This window comes from Salmo salar, chromosome ssa03, assembly GCF_905237065.1.
Source record: "Salmo salar chromosome ssa03, Ssal_v3.1, whole genome shotgun sequence".
Lineage (NCBI taxonomy): Eukaryota > Metazoa > Chordata > Actinopteri > Salmoniformes > Salmonidae > Salmo > Salmo salar.
The window spans coordinates 70,597,030-70,613,698 of record NC_059444.1 but is presented as its reverse complement, the minus strand read 5'-3'; the positions used below and the strand labels follow the sequence as shown (position 1 = coordinate 70,613,698).

The following is a 16,669-nucleotide window of genomic DNA, read 5'->3' as shown; positions in this document are numbered from 1 at the left end:
TACCTTGGCCCCTGGGTCGTACGAGGTCCACTCGTTCTGTCTCTCTCATTCAGACCCCATTCTTAATGGCTTTGGTTGTGTACAGCACTAACTTGGTTAACTTGCACTAACTTGGTTTAAAAGCCTGTTAGTTTACTGTGGTTCTGACATTGCGTGCTGCTATTGCATTGGGCTGCAGCAAAATGCAGGGGGAAAAACTGAGGCACTGACACGATTTGAAATCAGAATGAGTTATAACTAGCGGTTTACTATTGGTCTCTCAGGGGAGCAGAATTTTTTATACCCATTGATATTCATAGGATATCATGTAGCGCTTATTCTGTACCTCAGAGGAGCATTTGGTCTCTGTTGTTTTAAATTATGCAGCGGTTTTTTATCACTACGATGTAAAGACACTGTCAATGTTGGATGTTTACAGTAAACAAAGTTAAGACACTTCCTACAATATAATTGCATATTCTATCTTCTTCAACAAATTACAAGGCCACGGTCCCATTCTTAATTCTGTTGCAGTAAACAGCCTATGGGCTGTTTGTTGCAAATGTCAACCTCAGACTTTGAGGATTTAAGGACATGCACAAAAACAAAGCAGTTCACCTTAAATGACTTTTTTATACAATATGATTACAGTACATTTAAAAATAATTAAATTAATTTGAGTTGCATTGCAAAGCATAATTTGACAATGATTATATTTTGTTGACGTTATAATAACTCTTAATACCTCTTTGTCTGCCCTTCCCTTAGATTACTTCCTGTTGAGAAAAAAACACTTAGGTTTGGGGAGGCTTTAAATCTAATATGAGTGTTAAATTGTTGATGTGATAAGACAGGACGATGTGTGTTTTTGAGGAGTCTGTGTGGTGCCTTTGTCCTTCAGTGTAGAGGGGGAGAGACAGAAATGTGATTACTGATTGATGTGGTGCTGACACACTGGCCAGTTCTCTTGTTCTTTTTCTCATGCTGTGATGAACACAAATCACTGTACAACCCTCTTCTCATCTAACACTATCGACAGTGGAGCTGTGGAATTTTGACAGTGAGCGCAGGAGTATGGTTTTAATTAAATACAGAATTCAATATCCATATCAACATGCGTCATTTATGGTTGGTGAGGTATCGATTGCCCTCTAGCATTTATGCATATAGTCCACTTTCTTCATTTCTGCAAATTTGTCAAGTGGCTATCGATGATTCTCATACTTTCTATAAGAAAATGTCAAATTTCACCTAACCACTCGTATGAAATGTTACTCAAAAACTGTCACATTTGAATGTGACGTAGGCTACATATGATACACCTTGTGACAGGAGTGTTTTATTATTCTATAATATGGCGATGAAACATCATGTCTTGCATGGTGAGAGTGGTCATCATAGAGTCAGTATAAGATTAGCACACAGCGGTAGGCTAATTGCATATACACCTCTGTGTGTCTAATTTCTTCCAGTATGTCTGCTAATGGAATCAAAAACATGTTGCCAGGGGTCTTTGCAATTTGGAAAATAAGTCCATTAAGTTCATTAATTTAATAATGGGAAATAATAATGAGTTCAAATTATTGCTCAATTAGGAAGGAGTGTACGGTTGGCTGTTTCACATTCATTTGAAATCACCTCAGTGTGCAGTAGTTTAATGAGATTATAATGGAATTGATATCGCATAGGTAGTGAATTAAAGCGTTACAGGAGAACCCATTAGGAGTCAAATTGTAATCCTGAAACACTTGTCACAGTTCAAATAGGTTTCTATTTTTGTTATTGTCATTAGTAGCAATGGTATTAGTGTCAGTAGATGTATTAGTGTTATCGACTGTATTGGAAGTATTGTTAGGGAAGTTTTAATATAAAACACATTTTTAAATAAAGCAGTTATAGTAATGACGTGTTACAGTATTTGTTAAGTATTGTAATAGTACTGTATATGTGGTATCTCCCATTGATTAAAACACAGGGGACCTATTCTGCTTTCAGAGTGTGTTTTTCTCCACCAGGAAACCTGCTGAGGACCTCAGTTAAAATGACACAGACAGCACATTCATACTGATCTAAAAAGGTCAGTATAAATTACAGTGCTCATTTCAGTGTAAAAGTCAGGTAATGTAATCCTCAGAGAGTAGTTCTTCATAATGCTCCAGTACCTTTCCATTGGCTTCTGCTGCAGCTTTGACTCTTTGACTTTTACACTGATGCTCTGTGTACATTTACAGCCTGTCTTAGACCACCAGAACCCAACGGGGAAATGTACATTCAAAGGTGCCATTCATAACATTTTATAGATAACTTAGATATGGAAATGCAGGGGCGCAACTTTGGTTTTAGAAGTGTGGGGGACATAGCCTTTTTTTTTTGTCATTTATTTTTTTTGTCGGATAAACACTCCAAACATCCTACCCGACCGCTCGGAATCGTCCGCAGGGTCCTAAAACACACCGTTTCCTCGTTTTGTATCACATTCCAATGATGAAACTGGGGGGGACAAAAATGAAATTTCAGAATGCATGTCCCTCCGTCCCCAGTGAAAGTTGCGCCCCTGTTGAAATGTACCTTAATTTTTTAACAATAAAACTCGAAATGCCTGAAATAGCTTACTTTAAAAAAATTCCTGACGCTGAGGAGACTGTATGCATAAGTTCTATGTTATTGTACCAGTTTAGAATCAATAAGAGAAAATCTCCATTAACACTTGATGAATTGTCAAGTTATCATTGATATACTGTTCTTATTTGCAATTTACTGTAGAAGAGGTGTAGTTTGTCTGCTTATCTGGAAAAATGGTTGCTATCATGCACAGAGCATCTTTTCTGTTGAATGCCATTACCTAAGAGCTCTTCCTCACGGTGATTCATGACACAGAGACTCAGTCTTCAAATTATGTTTTGGGACCCAGGAAGAGGAGGAATGATGGTGTGAACCACCCAAAAAAGAATGAAAGGGATTAATCAGTTAGAAAAGGTTGTCTGCTGTACTGTATATGAAAACAGGTGTGTGTGTGCATGTGTGGGGGGAGGAAGGGGAGTGGTCTGCTGTACTGTATATGAAGACAGGTGTGTGTGGGGGGGTCTGCTGTACTGTATATGAAGACAGGTGTGTGTGTGTGCATGTGTGGGGGATATGAACTGTATATGAAGACAGGTGTGTGTGTGGGGGGGGTCTGCTGTACTGTATATGAAAACAGGTGTGTGTGCATGTGTGGGGGGAGGAGGGGGGGGGGGTCTGCTGTACTGTATATAAATACAGGTGTGTGTGTATGTGTGTATGAGACAGATACAGCATGTGAACCTCCATGTTTGTGTCTGTGTATATATCTGCGTATGTCTGTCTGTACAAGCATGCAAGTAGGAGTATGTGCGCATATGGGTGCACGTGTGTGTGTGCTTAATTAATATTTAAGCCACCTTCAGCAGCCAAGGAACATCCAGTAAAGAGGATTGTGTTCTCATGGATCCTTTAATCCTCTGAATTAGCAGTTTAATAACAAGAAGCCATTTGTAGATTAGTCAGATCCAGCTCCCAGAACGTGCTTGTGTCCAATCTACTAAATGCTTTGATTGTTGATGCTGTAAAAGGCAGTTTATCTCCTCTTCACTATCTCTTCATGTGTAACTTTACCTTGATATATGTGCTAATGCTTCCCCAGGACATTATATCAGACTGTGTGTGTGTCTGTGTGTATGTGCGTGTGTGTGTTTGCGGGTGTGTGTGCGCCTGTGTGCTTGCCTGTGTCCGTGCATGCACAGGCGCGTTTGCGTGCAGGTGTCTGTGTTTACCATAGTTACAGCATGACTGGATACGTCCTTACGACACGCTAGTAAAGAGAAGCATGAATGAGCCTTCTGATAGATGGTCTATATCAGTGGCTCAGTTTCAGATCAGATGCCAGTGAGGACAGAAGGCCCTGTTTGACACCCAGAGATCAGTGTGTTTGAATCATCCTGGTTGTTCACTGGTAGTGTCTCTTCTCCCTCCCTCTCTCCCACAATGTGAATATCATGCATTGATTACTCAGTCTTGTTATCACAGAGGATCAGGTGAGATTGACATGTGCTGGGGGGGATCAAGAGTCCAGGATTATGATAAATTTAAAGGTTTTTTCGTAGGCATTTTGCCAAAACATGGCTATGCTTCATATACGTACAGTATGCATGGATAACCAGCATAACATATATAAGAGGAATAATCAGCAGCATTAGGGAACTGCTGACTGTAAAAACTCTATGTATGTTTCTAAAAAAATCACCAAAGCAAGATGCAGGCATTAGTTATTCCTGGGTATACAGATAACAAATATGAAAGGCCCATATTTGCAAGACAATTTTTGGGGTTTTAATGTTGGGCATTTCAGGTTAATTCACCTACATAATTGTTTATGTGTAATGGTAAAGACCTTTGAAAAAAACTAGCTTGTGATTTGAAAATCCGTATGAGAATTTGAAATAGTGGATTTTGACAACTTTGGTTAGGTCAGTTGGATTTTCTAAACAAAGCCCCCAACAAAATGATGTTAAAGGCAAATCTTTGCATGATTGCAAGAAAGGATTTCTAGAAGAGAATAGTAGTACTGTATACTTATTGTATACTCCTGGTCACTCTTGACTGGTGTTGCTGGGTGGTATGACTTTATTATGCGAACACTAGCCACACATCCTAAATAATTTACACTCTACTTGAGCATTCTCCAACAGACTCAGTGCCGCCATTAGACTGTCTCTAGCTGCCAGTTCCTATTCTCTTTTTTGACTCGTTTTTTTCGCTCTCATTTTTAACCATAAATGCAAACATTACAAGCAGCAAATGGAAAAGAAAAGCATTGAAAAACGACTAATATCTCTCTGGTCGATGAGAGTTCACGGCAATTTACTATATTAAAGGGAGTTTACATACATAGCACTTCAACATTAGGGGATTTTTCACGGAGTTCAGCATATTTTCTGGAACTCTCCCTCTACCCTGTTTTTAATCCGAGATGCCTCTTTGACAATGTCTCCCTCATACAAAATGCATGAGCGCAGTGCGGATCGATACGGACCCTTTAATCTCGCTACACAGACAGCTACTGCAGTCACGTGGTGAACCAGCACCCGCCGCTGGCTGCCACTGCTGCAAGCCAGATCAGAGACGGGAGAGAGAGATCAGCCGAGGTGACAAGGGTCGCTGCTCGGGGTCTCCACACCAAGCTGAGGCAGGCTGCCTGGAAGCACACTAGATGGGTCTAGCAAATTCCTTGACCAAATCAAACTACTCAAACAACCCTTTTTTATCAGATAGCACTCTATCTTGATTTTGATCTCATATTTGACGGAATATCTGATGTTTTTAGAGGTTCTTATTCTAGAGTGAATTATTTTGCCGGTCATGTAGTTATTTTGTGAAACATAATTTTGTGCAGGGCTTTGGCTTTGATCCTGGTGTATACAAACAGATGGCCTGTAAAATTGGAAAGGTTGTTTTGAAGTGTTTGAAAAGATTAAAAGGAAAAGGAAACATTGATATATCTTACACTACATAAATATTATTAGAATAAAAGAAAATCCCCTTACAGAGGGAGTAAAACAAACATTAAAGGTTGAACTATCAACTTTTAAGCAAAGCTGTGTTTTGGTCAAATATCCCTTCAACTATGAGATTTGTGTAAAGCTGACATATACTGTCATATAATCAGTGTCATATACAGAACCAAATCCCTTTAGTTGAAAACAGAAGCAAGTAAAGCATCTTTTAGAGGGAGTCAGTGTGTGTGTCGCCGGGCAGAGCAGGGGAATAATCCACTAGGTGGAGGAGAAATCAGAGAAGGCCACCTCCATATAATTGATGTGTGCTGCTGGAGGGATAATATAGGGTACCCAGAATGCACTGCTCCATGGACTCTGTCTCTCTCTGTCTCTCCTCCGCTGCCTACCTCCCCATTGTCTTCCCCTCTCATTTCCCTCCCTTCCTCCATCCGTCCCTCCATCCCTCCCCACGCAATGCAGCTTTTGTTCACTCATTCTTTTAACCGTTTCTTTCGCTCCAAGGTGTCAAGGCAGAAAAATTAAGGGAGCGGTAATAGGGTTATGTCAAGTAGACGGAGGTGTTGTCTCTGTGTGGATGCCTCCCTCCCTCCATCTCAATGAAAGGTTACTCCAGTTGGTGGGCTCGGCACTGCCTCCGCCGCCGCGTTCTCCCCTGCTGTAATGAGAATGGCAACAGACAACTCTCTATCAGTCCTGCTACAGCAGGTGACTGATAGCATTAGCACGGGGGAAAAAAGCAGAAACAAGAGTCACTCTGCACGAGGAATATGGAAACATGACCAAGACTGATCACAGTGGACACAGATGATTCCCTGTCTCAGGTGGTATTGTGTTCACATTTACCTATTTGGAGCGTTAATTCTTCTATTTTTCTTCTTTTTCCTGAGTTTGGCATTATGAAATTCTCTGTTGGAATATCCTCTGCATCGTGCCCTCAACAGTTTGCCACGGAGGCAGAACGTTTGTGAAATATTGAACAGATATACCTCAGCATTTGGGTTTAGTGGAAAAGAGGCATGACTTCCACACAGAGATATTACACTCTCTTTTGAATGGAACCTCTGAAACCTATTGGCTTTCTCCTCCTCCTGCGGTTCCACCAAAGTCCACAGTAAATCTGTGTCTGTGCATATGTCCCCAAAGCTATGTTTTAATGGCAGTGAAGTGGAGAGAATTTAAAAGGTGGCAGCGTGTGTGTGTGTGTGTGTGTGTGTGTGTGTGTGTGTGTGTGTGTGTGTGTGTGTGTGTGTGTGTGCGTGTGCATGTGCGTGTGTGCGGCATGGGTGCCTCTCTGGTAACAACAGCAGGAGCTCTGGGCACCCTCGGCCAGACAGAGGCTGGCAGCCTGGCAGGCACTCTGTATTTACACCACACACAATCACACCTCCGGTTTCATTTACTCTGTTATGATATGTGCATCTGAGGCGGAGTGGAGGGGAGGCGGTATTGATGTATCAGCCGTCTCCCTGTGATCCTCTGAGGAAGACGTTGAGGAAGACGGGGTGGCCATGATTTGAACACCTGACCCCTGAGGGAGGGAGAGACGGTGGCACGGCGGAGATGGAAACCCATCTGGAGTTTCTCTCTCTGCTGTCGGTTAAAGAGTGATGGTGAGAGGTATGCCTGCTGGATAGAGGACATTACTGGGCATGACCAATCTGTTCCAAATGGAATGCACTTGGAGTCAGCGGACCAATCGTTGTAATTGACCTTGCCTCAGGCCTTCGGCCGCTATGGTAACAGTTGCTACAGTAGCGTTGTCGAGGCAGGTCAGGAAGTTTGAGAATAATGCTCTGAATAATTTGACGTTTCATTGCTCAACGCATTCCATGTGTAATGACGCTATTTGTATTACTTGTTATTTGCTTTCAATCAAAAGTACCCTACTGAAATTCCTCCTCACTTATGACATTTCAGTTAGGCGTGCGTTAGATTGTTTTGTCAAATAGTGACCCCTTGGTACTGCAGGACATGGTTGTCATACTAAGCAGTGAAACCAAGGCATGCACTACGTGACAACATCCCCTAGAGCGTCTCTCTGAGGGACAGTAAATATTTCATCATCGATCTGATGTGATTTCCTTGCATGGCAGTCCCTTTGCCCTGTCAGCTCTCTCTCTCTCTCTCCGGTTCACCGGGCCCTGCAGGGCTAACAGAGCCTGACCCTTTCCTGTTTGCTGGCCCCTCCTGTGCCTGAGCAAAACCCTCGCTTGTGTTCCTCCCACCTTTTACCCTCCCACTGTTTTGGCCTGGGCTATCACCCGCTCCTAGCTGGGGCACTTCCTAGCCCGGAGGCAGAGAGGAGAGGAGGAGAAGCCAGTAAAAGCTTCCTAGTATTGACGTTGACTGTCCGCCGTGAGCCTTCGTCTCTCTCTCTCTCTCTCTCTTTCATTTTCTCTGAGAGCCAGAGGGGTGGTGGTGGTGAGGGGGGAGGGCGAGGTGATATACGGCAGCTCTGTGTGGGAAGCATGGTGAGTCCTCAGGCTTTCTGCAGTGTCGCAGTAAGACGGAAGAGTGCTCAAAAGTCCAAAAGGCCTGACCTCTCCCAGGCTGGTGAGTGATGGCCGGACGCAACCTGCTGATCCCAGCACTGGGTGCATTAGTTTGCAATAAAGAAAGCCGTGATTGTGAAACGCGGCGGGCGAAAACATATGAGGATGAATGACATCATATAAAAGCCAAGCACTGTTTCAGAATCCATTTACAGTGGTGGTTACCAGAGCCTGAAGTCTGTAGCGAGGGTCTACAGCAACAGCATATCCTAGTGGCTTAGATCTGACAGACAAACTCACCCACCCCTACCCTAACCCATAACTATCCTTTCATCAATGTTATTAGGACTTGACAGCTTTGGGGAGCCTAAACCAATACTTTAACTGTAGCCGGCTATTGACATTTAAAAGACAAGTGAGAGACAAACGCGGCTAATTTGGTGCAAGAAAGACTAGCAAATCCTGTTCCTTCATAACTCCGTGTTCTGTCTCTGTGATCACACCAGCAGCCCCCCGTGGCACAGCCTTCCTAATGACTCCGATCTGCACACAAAGTGAAGAAATAATGAGCAGGAGAGCTGGTACCTTGTTGCCTTAATTATGAGCCCAGACAAAGGAGCGCTGACTCTTCCACAAAGAGCCTGGCACGGTGAGACGGGTGAGAGGCAGGTTAAACACTCGCCCGCCTTGTCCTCCTGGCGCCCTGTTCCCATCCTGAACCAACTGGCGTAAGACTCTGCCAGGGATGCCAGGGAAAATGAGAGGGGTGGGGCAGGGAGAGTGGCCGGGAAGTCTGTAAAATGTCCTTGTTATGATAAACCAGAGGGAGCAGCAGTCAGAAGTTTGTTATGTTAGGCTGCTATGACACAACCTTTAATTAGTGGGGATCCCAGGCGCTCTGGGCCTGAGGTTTAATCAGTGGACCTTTAGCGAGAGCACCACCCTCGCCTCGCTGCACGCCCTGAGGACACGCTGATCATGGCGTTCGTGTGCCCCCTCATCTACTGAGGGGTTCCGAGGCGCCATGGCGATGCCAGATAATGAGGAAGGCTTGTCAGAGGGGCACTCCAAGGGTCCCCCTTCCAAAGGCCCCCGCTGCCTCTCCAGTAATCTACCCAGCACAAAACACTGCTGCTGCTTTGTTTTCATTTCAAAGGATCTCCAGAGGTCTCCTCGGAGAGAGGAGGGGGAGTGAGGGGGTGTTGGGTCACAGAGAGACTACTCTAGACCAAATTACATCTGGACCAAATAACATACTCTGAGATCAGTGATATTTTTGGAACATCAGTTAACTGATTATATCAATATGTTCACTAACAAGTGACAGCGAGTGATAAAATATAATTGAATATGTATCAACATGTGTACATTTGGTCATATCATGTTCCTATTATGCGTTGTACACATGTGTTTCCTGTCTGTTTCTCTCTGTCCTCCTGATGGGGGAGCTGTGTCCATAGTGAAACCCTGCAGTAGACTGACAGAGAGAGCAGAGGTAAGGATATAAACAGTCATCTCTTATGATGATTATTGCTAGTAGTCAGTATTGATCATGGCAATATGGTAAAACAGTGGGAAACAGACATGTGCCTCCAATTGTTTGGGCTGCATTAGCCACTGCCTCTATTGCCTCTGATTATTGCTGACTGGGCTCGGAGCTCAGGGGATGGAGTCTTAATGGTATCACTGCTGCTTTCCGCCTTTACAGACTGCATTACAGACTGCATTACAGACTACATTACAGACTACATTACAGACTACATTACAGACTACATTACAGACTGCATTACAGACTGCATTACAGACTGCATTACAGACTACATTACAGACTGCATTACAGACTACATTACAGACTACATTACAGACTGCATTACAGACTGCATTACAGACTGCATTACAGACTGCATTACAGACTGCATTACAGACTGCATTACAGACTACATTACAGACTACATTACAGACTACATTACAGACTGCATTACAGACTACATTACAGACTACATTACAACCACACCGGCCTCTAAGACCCACAGGAAAATCACCATATTTGTAACATATTTCCTGTTATATTTTGAAGGGATATTATCACCTGCTTTAATAACAGTAACGTCTGAAATCAGCTGATTGCATCTCCTGTGCCTCTCATCTCCCCCACCTCTGTGTGAGTCCTGTCTCAGAGGAGGAATCACATAGCTGGGCCAACTAGAAACACACTGGAGAAACACATGACAAGGGGATGGGGATAATAATCGTTATTATGAATATTATCAGGTTGCCACAGTGGAGATGGTGATGAGGAGGTGATAGAAGACAGTGATGATGTGATCATGGTGAGGAGGAGGAGGTGATAGAAGACAGTGATGATGGTGATCATGGTGATGAAGAGGAGGAGGAGGAGGTGATAGAAGACAGTGATGATGGTGATCATGGTGATGAAGAGGAGGAGGAGGTGATAGAAGACAGTGATGATGGTGATCATGGTGATGAGGAGGAGGTGATAGAAGACAGTGATGATGGTGATCATGGTGATAGAGGAGGAGAGGTGATAGAAGACAGTGATGATGGTGATCATGGTGATGAGGAGGAGGTGATAGAAGACAGTGATGATGGTGGTCATGGTGATGAGGAGGAGGTGATAGAAGACAGTGATGATGGTGATGAGGAGGAGGAGGAGGTGATAGAAGACAGTGATGATGGTGATGATGGTGCATGGTGAGGAGGAGGAGGTGATAGAAGACAGTGATGATGGTGATCATGGTGATGAGGAGGAGGTGATAGAAGACAGTGATGATGGTGATCATGGTGATGAGGAGGAGGTGATAGAAGACAGTGATGATGGTGATGAGGAGGAGGACGAGGTGATAGAAGACAGTGATGATGGTGATCATGGTGATAGAGGAGGAGGTGATAGAAGACAGCGATGATGGTGATCATGGTGATGAGGAGGAGGAGGAGGTGATAGAAGACAGTGATGATGGTGATCATGGTGATGAGGAGGAGGAGGAGGTGATGGAAGACAGTGATGATGGTGATCATGGTGATGAGGAGGAGGAGGAGGTGATAGAAGACAGTGATGATGGTGATCATGGTGATGAGGAGGAGGAGGTGATAGAAGACAGTGATGATGGTGATCATGGTGATGAGGAGGAGGAGGAGGTGATAGAAGACAGTGATGATGGTGATCATGGTGATGAGAGGAGGTGATAGAAGACAGTGATGATGGTGATGATGGTGATGATGAGGAGGAGGAGGTGATAGAAGACAGTGATGATGGTGATCATGGTGATGAGGAGGAGGTGATAGAAGACAGCGATGATGGTGATGATGGTGATGAGGAGGAGGAGGTGATAGAAGACAGTGATGATGGTGATGATGGTGATGATGAGGAGGAGGAGGTGATAGAAGACAGTGATGATGGTGATGATGGTGATGATGAGGAGGAGGAGGTGATAGAAGACAGTGATGATGGTGATCATGGTGATGAGGAGGTGATAGAAGACAGTGATGATGGTGATGATGGTGATGAGGAGGAGGACGAGGTGATAGAAGACAGTGATGATGGTGATGATGGTGATGATGAGGAGGAGGAGGTGATAGAAGACAGTGATGATGGTGATGATGAGGAGGAGGAGGTGATAGAAGACAGCGATGATGGTGATGATGGTGATGAGGAGGAGGACGAGGTGATAGAAGACAGTGATGATGGTGATGATGGTGATGATGAGGAGGAGGAGGTGATAGAAGACAGTGATGATGGTGATGATGAGGAGGAGGAGGTGATAGAAGACAGTGATGATGGTGGTCATTGTGATGAGGAGGTGATAGAAGACAGTGATGATGGTGGTCATGGTGATGAGGAGGAGGTGATAGAAGACAGTGATGATGGTGATCATGGTGATGAGGAGGAGGTGATAGAAGACAGTGATGATGGTGGTCATGGTGATGAGGAGGAGGTGATAGAAGACAGTGATGATGGTGATGATGGTGATGATGAGGAGGAGGAGGTGATAGAAGACAGTGATGATGGTGATCATGGTGATGATGAGGAGGAGGAGGTGATAGAAGACAGTGATGATGGTGATCATGGTGATGAGGAGGAGGAGGTGATAGAAGACAGTGATGATGGTGATCATGGTGATGAGGAGGAGGAGGTGATAGAAGACAGTGATGATGGTGATCATGGTGATGATGAGGAGGAGGTGATAGAAGACAGTGATGATGGTGATCATGGTGATGATGGGAGGAGGAGGTGATAGAAGACAGTGATGATGGTGATCATGGTGATGAGGGAGGAGGAGGTGATAGAAGACAGTGATGATGGTGATCATGGTGATGAGGAGGAGGTGATAGAAGACAGTGATGATGGTGATCATGGTGATGGAGGAGGAGGAGGTGATAGAAGACAGTGATGATGGTGATCATGGTGATGAGGAGGTGATAGAAGACAGTGATGATGGTGATCATGGTGATGAGGAGGAGGAGGTGATAGAAGACAGTGATGATGGTGATGATGGTGATGAGGAGGTGATAGAAGACAGTGATGATGGTGGTCATTGTGTGTTGGATGTTGGAAGTCAGCTCCTATTTCCATCAACAGTCTACAGTAATGGTTTCTCTTCTTTTTTTCATTGGAAGAATAGGTCTGGAGGTTACTGGACTTAACTGAGGATCTCCAGCACATTTAGATAGCTTTGATTCTGCATGACTCAAAGAAAGGCACAGTGGAGAACATTCCAGCAATTCTCTCTTTGAAGGGAGTGATCTGACACAGCTAATTTGAATTATAAACAGGGAGGGAGAGAGAGGGGGAGAGAGAGAGAGAGAGAGGGAGAGGGAGATGGAGGGAGAGAGAGGGAGCGAGAGGGAGGGAGAGAGAGAGGGAGCGAGAGGGAGAGAGAGAGAGGGAGAGAGAGAGAGGGAGAGAGATGGTGAGAGAGAGGGAGAGAGGGAGAGAGAGAGGAAGAGAGAGGGAGGAAGCGATAGGGAGAGAGAGAGGAAGAGAGGGAGAGAGAGGGAGAGAGAGGAGAGAGAGAGAGAGAGAGAGAGAGAGAGAGAGAGAAGCTATCTGTCTCTCTCTGCAGCAGTAGCAGCACCTGCTGGCTCTAGCCAAGTCATCTGATCAGAGAGTGTTCTACAGTACAGTGACATACAGCGGTGATACTGGCCGACTGCTTGTACTTAACACAGGCTCTTGGACCTGAACAAGACGTGTGCAGACATGCAGTCGTGCAGACATGCAGTCATACCACTGGAGTTCCAGTTAACACAGCCTCAGCCTTATCCAAGTCTCAATTAAGATCATGCTGATTGGTCATTTAGCAGAGGACCAATTTCTCCCTCCATTCTGTTCAGCTCAACAATTAGATGTACAAAACATATCAGCCAACAATTACATAATGTTATTACAGTATTACACATTGTGCTGTGCCACTTATTGGTATTCCCTAATCTGCAATCTGTGCTCTGTCCCAGTGTCTGGGGCTAATGAATAGGAAGTAGGGGTTGGTTGAACTCCTTCCTGGTGTAATTTCCCCCCTGCATACTATCTGAATGGGGCTGATTGAATCTGAATGGAGTGTCCCAGAGTGAGTTAATTCGGCACAGTGGACATGCGTCATCTCCCACAGCAGGGCGTGATTATGATGGTCTGTCTGTGTCTGGTTGGGAAAGTGACCAAATTCACAACGATATTATTGTAGCTGCCCGTGTCATAAATGGAGGCTAACATCACACAGCCTTTATGTGAGCTCCATTGCGTTTTATATCAAGCCCCTTGTTGTTTCTACAGAAGGAAAAAAGATTAAAAGGGGACTTTACATTTGTAGCGTAAATCATTTATGGATAGACTCTCTCTCTCTGTCAGGGCGGATGTATATTTACTGCTCACAGATGAAGAGAGATGTCACGGCCAAAGCTAAAGCGAATAACGGGGCTTTGTGAATACATTTGCCAGACTTCTATGGATGCTGTGAATTAAAATTTGCCATACATGTTGTATGTGTCCTTGAGTGCAGCTCTTGCATAGACGGAGGGAGACCGTGGACAGCATTTGGCTCTGAGGGGGGAGCCTGCAATTAAAAGGCTGTACGCAGCATCCCACGAGGTGCTAATGCCCAGGATCAGCGACTGTTCTGATGTCATTTCATCCCCCCTGTTATTCACACGGCCTGTTTGATGTAGGAATACATCACCTCTTTTATCACCCCAACTCCCACCCCCGTCGACTCTACAACCCCCCTTCCCTCCCTCTCCCCGGTTTGCACAGAACCTCCCCTTCTGTGTCTGAATGCTTATGTTGGCTTTTATCGCTTCCAAAGTAAACAGAGCCGCGCCGGGGACAAGCGAGAGAGAGAGATAGGGAAGGAAAGAGAGAGAGAGAGATAGATAGGGAAGGAAAGAGAGAGAGAGGGAGAGGGATAGGGAAGGAGAGAGAGATAGGGAAGGAGAAGAGAGAGAGAGAGAGAGAGAGAGAGATAGAGGTGGCACATGCACATTGTCAGTGTGCGGCTGGCTACCGTGGTTACCTACTGCAAAAGCTGAAAGAGAAATTCTCTGGAGTGAATAAAAGACCACAACAAGAGAGAAGGAAGACTAGGGCAGGAGAGAGAAAAAACAGAGTGGTACGCTGTGCCAGAAGGAGAGAGAGAGTGAGCGGGAACGAGAGAGCGAGCAAGAGAGAGCAAGAGACAGAGTAGCGAGGAAAGAGGAAAGAGAGCGAAGGATCTTCCTGCTAAATGCGCAAAGCATCCCGTTACCACACGCTGAGCTCCATGGCCAACTCAGGCTGTCTGCTTCTCTCCGGCTCCGGGATGCTACCTCACTCCCTCCACTGTCCCCCTGCCTTCCTCTACCTACACCAGGTACGTCTCTCCATCCCTTCCTCTCTTTTTCTGTCTCCTCTCCCTCCCTCTCTCTTTCTCTTTCTGTCGCTCTCTCTCTCCGTTTCTTTCAATCCTCCGTTTGCTCGGCAGCACGTGATAGCATTGTGTTTCCCCAAGTACTTCCCCAACCCCGACCCTGACCCTTCCAACACAGACAGGGGGGGTCATCTCCTTTATTTTCCCCTTTTCAGCCTTTATTTCCTTTTATTTTCCTCTAATCCACCCCGTGCTGTTTTGAACGAGGGAATTCATGAATTAGTGACGTGAGACCGGGATACGACATGTTTGTTTAGATCTCGGCTTCATGACTCATTTTGCTGTGATTGTAACGCTGCATATTTTACTGCTCATTTTATGGCCATACTGTCCTGTCACTTTCCATTGTGTGTCAACACTTTTCACTGAGAAATTCAGATTTAAAAAATGACGCTCAGTCACTTATGTGCATTTTGTGAGAGGGGAACATTGAGCAACTCTTCCGCTTTTCTCTCATGATCATCTATATTGATATTTGTTTGAGTAATTATATGAAGCTTAGATTTTTGGTTTTAATTGATTCCTTGTCACTGGTCCCTCTTGCTTTGTGAAATCTTAAGATTCACCCTGTAGAGGAAAACAACTACCCAACAAGGTGACTGTTAAGAGCGGGCCCATATGCATCTCTTAAATTATTCAAAACATTTTAATTCAGCGAGGGGGGGGTGGTCGCCTGTTCAATTGTGTTTTTACTACCACTAGGATGTGTTGCAGTAAACAGTGTGTTACTGCAGTGATTGAAGCAAATAATGGTAAGGCTGGCAGGATGGAGCCTCCTGCTTCCCCCTTTAAATCCTGCTCCCCATCAGGGTAATGGCCCTCTCCCCTCCTCCCCATCTGTCCAGCGCGGGCCCACGACGGCTAGGCCATCAGAGGGGGACAGGCATGTGGAGGACCAGGTGCCGCTAGCACACACTTCATGTGGAGAAGCCAGGGCTAGGATTCCCCAAGGAAACACTGCTTTTATTCATGGCCTCGGAAGTGTGTGTGTGTGTGTGTGTGTGTGTGTGTGTGTGTGTGTGTGTGTGTGTGTGTGTGTGTGTGTGTGTGTGTGTGTGTGTGTGTGTGTGTGTGTCTATATTTTTGCATGGGTGTGTATGGGGGTTGGGGTCTATATTTGTGTATGAAACAAAGGGTGATATGTATGACAATTGGGAATTTCTTCAACTTTACCTCTGCTGTAACTGACTTATGGAAATAGAGAGGCTGGTCTACAAAGACAACATTATTATCTGAAACACAAGAATACTGTACTGTATTTATCCATATGATTTGTGGCTGACTCTAGTAAAAAATAATACAATAAGTAATATATGTCACATATGGGGCATATAATGTTAGTCCCTGCTTCAAACCTATAAATGTTTTGCTCTGTTCAATCCATATCCTTATTAAGTGGAGTAACACCTCAGAATTCATAGAAAATTCAAAAAGGATGTTTTCACAAAATATCAAAGCATTTTACATGAATCAATGATTCACATTCCCTTGTTATGGGGGCCCAACGGGCCTATCCTACTCCTGCAGTGTTATTTGGGAAATTACTCATTCATTGAATCAAGATTCAGCCTCTAGCCCTCTCCTCTCCCCCTTTCTCTGTGCTGACCCCTCTTTTGTATTGTGGCCATCGCTCCTTTTCAGACGGTCACTGCATCCTCTGCACCTCTCTTTCTCTCCGCACCTCGGCCCAGACGCACCAGCCGCCTGTGTGAGGGAAGAGACACACAGAGACTATAAGGAGAATAGA

The 16,669-nt window shown here is 44.8% G+C and overlaps 1 protein-coding gene and 1 pseudogene across 1 annotated transcript in view; one reads left to right on the top strand and one right to left on the bottom strand.

Annotated features, from left to right (window-relative positions):
• LOC106601169 (RNA binding protein fox-1 homolog 3-like) overlaps positions 1-16,669 on the top strand; it is a 119,394-nt gene that overhangs the window by 9,852 nt on the left and 92,873 nt on the right.
• LOC123741848 (uncharacterized protein DDB_G0271670-like) lies at positions 8,921-12,170 on the bottom strand (annotated as a pseudogene).